Below are 7,662 nucleotides of genomic sequence, written 5' to 3' on the forward strand. Positions count from 1 at the left end.
GTCCAACCTTCAGTCAGTAGCCACACAAGACGGAAAGTCCTTGGAGTTGGTAGTTCCCCCCCCCCCCGCTAACGATTGCTCAGTATTTACCACCCCCTCCTTCTCCCCTCCTACTCCACCCGCCCGCCCCCCAGCCCCCAAGTCTCTGTTTTCTCACTCCCCCATTCCTACACTTCTGCTCTGGATGCAAACCGGATTCCAAGACTAGGCCTAGAGCGGTGGCAGCTGTGGGCTGGGGCAGTACCCAAGGCTCTCTCTTTGAGCAGCAGGGTTAAATGTGTTGCCCTCGAAGAAGGAGCCGCCTGATTTATTATAACCCATGCTGGCTATTTCAACAAGAAACTGGAGAAAACCCCCTTGCTACTAAGAGAACAAGGAACAGACGGGAAAGAAACTAGCATTTGAAAATCCTGTGTGCTGGAAACTCGACAGAAATGATCTTACCTAATCCTTGCACCACCTTTAGGAGGCAGACATTATTATACCCATTTGCAACCAAGGAAACTGGGCCTTAGATGTTAAGGACCATGCTCAGGATCACACAGCTAGTACTTGGCAGAGCTGAGATTCAAAAGCAGATCACATATATGATAGAAATTTTATAGAACTAAGAACGAATACAAACGAGTGCATGTAAAACTGGCCACCTTTGAATAATGCCCTAGGATTCTATTGTCAATTGCCTGGTTGTGGTACTGTACTAGCTATGCAAGATGTTATCACTGGGGAAAATGGGTAAAGGGTATATAAGGAATCTCTATACTATTTCTTCTTCTTTTTTTTTTTATCCTCACCCGAGGACCTTTTTTCCATTTTTTGTTCAGGTAGAGTGGGAGGGAGAGAGAGGAACAGAGAGAGAGAGAAACATCGATGTTAAAGGAACACATCGAGTGGCTGCCACCCGCACGACCGACCAGGTCCAGGGACAAACTGCAATGGAGGTACGTGCCCTTAGCGGGAACCGAACCCGGGTCTCTCTGGACCGCAGGCCGACGCTCTAACCACTGAGCCAAACCGGCCAGGGCTCTATATTATTTCTTACAACTTCATGTGAATCTACAGTTATTTCAAAGTAGAAAGTTAAAAAAAAAAATACATAAAGCAGACCAGCCGTATTTTAGAACTCAGGCTCTCTTCTTTCAACATAGTATGCCTGGAGAATAGAAGGAGAGGTTCCTGTTCCGTGTGCACACCCACACTCGTGTATTTTATGCATGGTTGTTGAGACCAGTAATAATTACACACTGTTAAGTAAATATGACATAGGTGTCATTTTATGTATAAGAAAACAATGTTCACTGGGGATTAAAACAGCCAAAAGTCTTAGAGTTTACGAATAAATAGAGGTTTTTGTTGTTTTACCTAATCTCTGCCATGGGAGCCTCATTTTCTCCCGAGACATCTTTTTTTAACCTGCAAGAACCCTTAAGAAAGAGATTGCTCATTAGTTAAAGCATAGTGATTCTTGGGGGCCAGAGATATTGGCACCGGTATTCACTGCCTATGGAGAAAGATCAGAATTGGTGAGGGTTATATAATTTGTAAAACAGAAGATACTCTTTCTTGAGAGGAGTGAAGGACGAGATGTTAGCACTGAGGCTGGGAACTGGAAATTACATTCAACAACTTCCAGCCTCCCTACAAAAGTGGAAGAAGTGTCGCACAGTTACTTCATGGTGTGGCTTTGCAAGAGCAATTCTACTAAGGAAGATAATGTGACACAATGTGCTTGCAATTCAGGTTGCACAGGGTGAAAGGTTAGTCTTAGTTCAATCAAGTCACTGGAAGAAAGCAGGGACTTACCGTAGAACCTATCAGTTGAGCTTTTCTCTCTGTTAAAATAAAAAAGGAAGATAACAGCAGATCTAGTACCCAAGCTCCAGTTCTACATTATATGTAATACGTATTAGGAAAAATGAAAAAGAAATGTAAATGTTTACCCTGCATTAATACTCTTTACAAACTGCATCACTCTTATCTGTTGCAAGTTTATCTGCCTCTGATACTAACTCTCACTTTCTAAAGAGCCTTGTTCTGTGACCTAGCATCCTTCAAGTATTTGTAGATGACATTTTTGAGTGGCTTTCTGCTACATTTTTCCAATATTGAACTGGCTTTCTTAGATAATTAAAAGGTTTAAGAAGTTAACTACAAAGTAATTCAGGGAAGAGAAAGTTATTCTTTGTTTCTTCCTGAAAGTAACTTTGTATTGGTTAGTTTAGAGTCAGGACAACAACAACAACAACAAAATGAATTTAAAAAGGAGAAAAGGCAAATTCAATTTTGTAAATTTCCTGGGATCTGCAGAGTTAGTTTTTTGTTTGTTTGTTTTGATTTCTTCTCATCAGGGAAAGCTTATAGCTCTAACCAAACTGCGTCTACCTCCCTGCCAAGTCTCAGGCGGGTATAAGTTATTTCTCTGTGTAACTCCCAGGTCCTTCTACACTTCTTTCTTTCTTTATTTTTTTAATCCTCATCCGAGGACATTTTTCCATTTTTTGTACAGACAGAGTGGGAGGGAGACAGAGGAAGAGAGAGAGAGGGAAACATCGATGTGAAAGGGACACATTGAGTGGCTGCCACCCGCACGACCAACCAGGGCCGGGGACAAACTGCAACCGAGGTACATGCCCTCAGCGGGAACCGAACCTGGGTCTCTCCAGACCACAGGCGGACGCTCTAACCGCTGAGCCAAACCGGCCAGGGCTCTACACTTCTTTAATACATGTCTTTCTTATTTTGCTGACCATTTGAACTGATCGAAACAGTCCTCGGGCAAGTTGTAGAGCTGCATCAGGGAGGGCCAACTGTCTTAAACAGATTATTAGTGATGGTCCAGCCCAGGGACTGTGGGGGTGATAGGGACATCATACTCTCCTGAGGCCTAAGGAAATGGGTGGTGAAAGGAGGAAGGGGAAAATTTGGATTCCAGACATGCACTTGAAAGACCAGGAGTTCCAGTGACAAAACATTGGTGGTAAGAACCCAGGAAGTTAGCAGGCAGAAAGGAGAAAAACACAGGAAAGAGACAGAAGGCAATCTGATTTACGCTTTGGCCCTGAAGGACTTTCATTAGGAATTAGGATTCTCTCTTCATTTTCCTTCATAAAATACATGAAGGAAGAGGAAACAGATTTGGCACAATTTAATTAAAAATTTTAAAGTAAGCATTGAGCACCCAGTCAGTGTGGCACAGTGGTTGAGCATCAACCCATGCACCAAGAGGTCGGTGGTTCGATTCCTGGTCAGGGCACATGCCCAGGTTGTGGGCCCGATTCCCAGTGGGGGGTATGCAGGAAGCAGCCAATCAATATTCTTTCTTATCGATGTTTTTATCTCTCTCTCCCTCTCCCTTCCTCTCTCACTAAAATCAATAATGAAAATAAATAAAGTAAGCATTGAGCACCTCCTCCGTGCCTACTGCTATCCTGCATGTCATGAGATATGAAAAGAAACATCAACCTTGGTTCTTGCCCTTAAGGAATGTATCATTCTCCTTTGGAGAAGAAAAACTATGCACACACCAGAGAGTAAGGGAATAATGTGAGGTGGCATTGGATTCTAACCAGGTCCTCCAGTTGGGGGACACACACATATATAGCATGGCAGAGAAGAGAGAAATGGTTTCCCTGAAAACATGGCTTTTATCAGGTCCTTCTGACAACTGCTTTCCATATTAGGTCCTAAGTCTCCTTCCTAACATTCAAGCCCCTACTGATCCAGGCAGATGTATGTGTCCTCAGTGTCCCCAGACAACCTGTCCTCCTTCCACTCTGCTCACGTGCTGCTGAGCCCTCCCTGCTGCTCTTCCTCCCACATCATCAGTCCTGAGGCATGTCGATGCCCTGCCTCTGTCCACTGCTCTTTATTCGACCCAGCAGTTCATGCACACCAGGAAGTGGTTATTAAATGTGTTTTGGGGAGATCATGGGTTGAGCATTTAGGTGCTTTCCAAGTGCTTGGCACTCACATGGGGAAGAGATGTGTGCATGGGGGTGAGGGTGGGGCTGGTCATCGTTTTGGGAAGTGTCCTTTTTCATGTGCTGGAATCTGGACATGTTCTGCTATCCTACTTCATTCAAAGTAGCAGGAAATGAAATTCTAGTTTAAGAAACATTGGTGTTCCTCCCCCCTCACACTCTCTTAACCACTTAGCCAACAGGACATGTAATCTTTGCCTTTTTGTTGAAAACTGACCTTTGACTAGAAAATGATATAACATTTTCCCCCAAACAAGAAGACTTCCAGTTTTTTAGAATTTGATGCACACATAAAAGAAATGGGAACCCAGCCCTGGCCGGTTTGGCTCAACAGTTAGAGCATCAGCCTGCGGTCCAGAGAGACCCGGGTTCGGTTCCCGGTAAGGGCACGCACCTCGTTGCAGTTTGTCCCCAGCCCTGGTTGGTTGTGCGGGTGGCAGCCACTCAGTGTGTCCCTTTCATGTCAATGTTTCTCTCTCTCTCTCTTCCTCTCTCTCCCTCCCACTCTATCTGAACAAAAAACAAAATATCCTCAGGTGAAGATAAAAAACAAACAAACAAACAAACAAATGGGAACCCAGAAGCATACATATTTAAATAGTTCTTAAAATAGATAAATAAATAAAACAATCCTGTCTAATAGAAATATAACGTGAGCCACATGTACAACTCAAAAATTTCCAGTAGTTACATTTCAAAAAGTAAAAACAAAAAGTAAAATGTTTATACTTTATTTAAACCAATATACCCCCAAATAGTATTAGGTCAACATGTAATCAATATAAAAAGTATTCATGAGGTCATTTTCATTCATATTTGTGCGAAGTCTTTGGAACCTGGCACGTAGTGAGCACGTACAGCAGGTCTCCATTCAGATTAGCCACAGGTGGCCAGCGGCTACTGACCGGACAGCGCAATGTTGGAACAGGAGGAGGGTTCCGATGTCATCTAACACACTCCCTTGTTGCTACAAGAAACCGGGGTCAGGTGCCTGCTCAAGATGATCGTACAGTGATTGCATCAGACCTCGAGGCTGGGCCCGTCTACCCCAGCACTCGTTTCCTGTGGGGTTCATGGGCGATGCAAACAGCTGCCCCTGAGTGAAACACAGTATTTAAAGATATTTTTAAGATGATCTTCCTCTAACACCTGTGGACCCCAAAAAAGCATTTTAATAAATAAAATTGCAGAAGAAAATAGCCCAATGTATACTATTTTAATACTTAGAAATGATAGCCCCATAAGCCATTTGTTAATGCCTGCCCCACAGCCTACCTGCTTTCTGCTCCACTGACCTGAGTCTGCAGGGCAGCCAGCAGAGAGAAGGCTGGAGGACAAAGGGCAGTGCCCTGCCTGCCCTCCGGGGACCTGTGGGACAGGTGCTGCTCCGTCTTCCCTCCCGCATCCCACCCATGTCAGCTCCTGCCTGCATCCCGAGGACCCGGGTCGTTTTCCATGATTACTCTCAAAGACCTTGAAATAACCAAGTGACTTTGTGTCTTCCCCTCTTCACACTTCACAGTGCTTTCTGAACCAAGCCAAAGCTGAATTCAGGGAAGTGACCATTTCAAAAATGAGACTGATAGAAAAAGCATTGCTTTCAATAATGAGGACATTTGGGACCAAACTGTATAATGAGGGCATCTTTGCACTTGGATGGTGAGCAAGCAATACATACATCATTACAAAAATCAACATAGATCTTTGATTTGCATTCCGTTTTTAGTTGGGAGAGAATGAGCATGGCTCTTTAAGGATGTAATTTTGGCCTCTTTCCACCAGAATACTGAGGTTAAAGTGATGGCAAATCTTATGGCAGTGAGCTCTGTGTGTCCTATTTCAATCTATGTAAAATGCCACCTTAGAGGCTGAGGGTTGGGGGCTAATGCTGAGATGCCCAAATGCCATGCTCAGGCTTTAATAAAAACATATTCAGTCCAGCCCTGGCCAGTTTGGCTCAGCGGTTAGAGCGTCGGCCTGCGGTCTGGAGAGACCCAGATTCGGTTCCCGCTAAGGGCACGTACTTCGGTTGCAGTTTGTCCCCGGCCCTGGTTGGTCGTGCGGGTGGCAGCCACTCGATGTGTCCCTTCACGTCGATGTTTCTCTCTCTCTCTCCCTTCCTTTCTCTCCCTCCTACTCTATCTGTACAAAAAATGGAAAAATATCCTCGGGTAAGGATAAAAAAAAACACAAAAAACATATTCAGTCCAATCTTGATCATGGAGGTCTCTTCCCCCACATCATGCAGTCTATTTATGGTCCCCTAAAGTGCAAACAAGATCAAAGGAAATAAAATCAGCAGAGAGAAAAATCAGTGCCTATTTATGTGTTGCTGGTCAGAGGTCAAAGTCAAGAACAGGTAAAACCGAGAGAGAGAGAGAGAGAGAGTTTGTACCAGTTAAGTCAGGGAACCAAGGGCATCCAAGTCAAGCACCATCAATTTATACTTCACACATTTCCCCCGTAATTTGAAAGTATTTGGGGAGGAAGACACACTGATCATTAATTGGCCCAACAATGGAGTTGCTGGTGAAGAGGAAAGAGAGTTATGTCCAGGTACCAAAAAAGTTCACAGCAGATGCTAAAGGAACAAACCCTTAGAAAAAACACTGCACCTATAGTCTTCTTAAAGAGCAAAGGCATCTTTTTGGGAATCTTATCTGTCAGAGTAGGGAGTAGTCTGTGGTGCTGGGCCTGTGGTTGGGGGAGGGGGTATATCAACACTTGACTTTTCCCTCTGAAGCTTCTAACATTTGGAAATTTGTCATAGAAGCTCTTCTCATCTGCAGTTCAAACACTTTTTTTTTTTCCCCCAGCAGGAATGTAGCTGAAGTTGAAATCACCATCTGGTATATCATATTGAACCAGGTTCTTTGTGTGCCAAGAACTTTTTCTCTTGGCAATGATGTTGACTGTGATCTTTCAAAAATGTTTCTTGGATTGGCAGTCTGGAGGAGCAGAGCAAGCAGCCTGTCTTGGAATTTAGGAAGATATGTGTTGAGCAAGTTGGTGCCCCAGGAAGAAAGGTGCGAGGTGAAAAGTTGAAGCTTAGGTTTTGAAACCCCAGAAGCCATGCCTGTTATTATTGAACTAGAACCAGCTAGGGAACGAAGTCACAGCAATATGATGAGAAGTAGCAAAATGTCACACTAGACCTAGAAAAGGACTATGTATTCAATTTGTACCAACAAATGCTACTTATACACTTTTCAGATGCAAAGTGATATCCTCCATGCCTGAGGGCAGCAATTTTTGACCAACGTACTGCAAGAGAATTTTAAGAACATGCAATACCTGACTACTTAGTCAGGGACACTGACCTCTTTTCCTGTAGATGATCAGATAAAAAAATAACAACAGCCAACACAACAATAACCATCTGGTGTGAATGAATAAAAACTGTACTTTTTTTTTTTTTTGTCAGATTGGCAAAAACTATAATATATTTTTTGGTATGCTGAAGGATTTTAGTAATTCATTGTTGTGCGCCATGAGATGAAAAAGGTTGAAAATCGCTGCCTTAGGCACATAACCATGACTAAGAAGGGGTCTTTGCACCCAACTGGTTCAGCTCCCAGTGGCCAGGAGATGCCAGGTTGGAAACAGGGCAGACTATACGAAGGAGTGTAGCTGACACTGTCTGCCTCCTCCCTGATGCTCACGGATGCCTCTTACTGTTTCC

The sequence above is a fragment of the Molossus molossus genome, unplaced genomic scaffold, assembly GCF_014108415.1.
Source record: "Molossus molossus isolate mMolMol1 unplaced genomic scaffold, mMolMol1.p scaffold_m16_p_1, whole genome shotgun sequence".
NCBI lineage: Eukaryota > Metazoa > Chordata > Mammalia > Chiroptera > Molossidae > Molossus > Molossus molossus.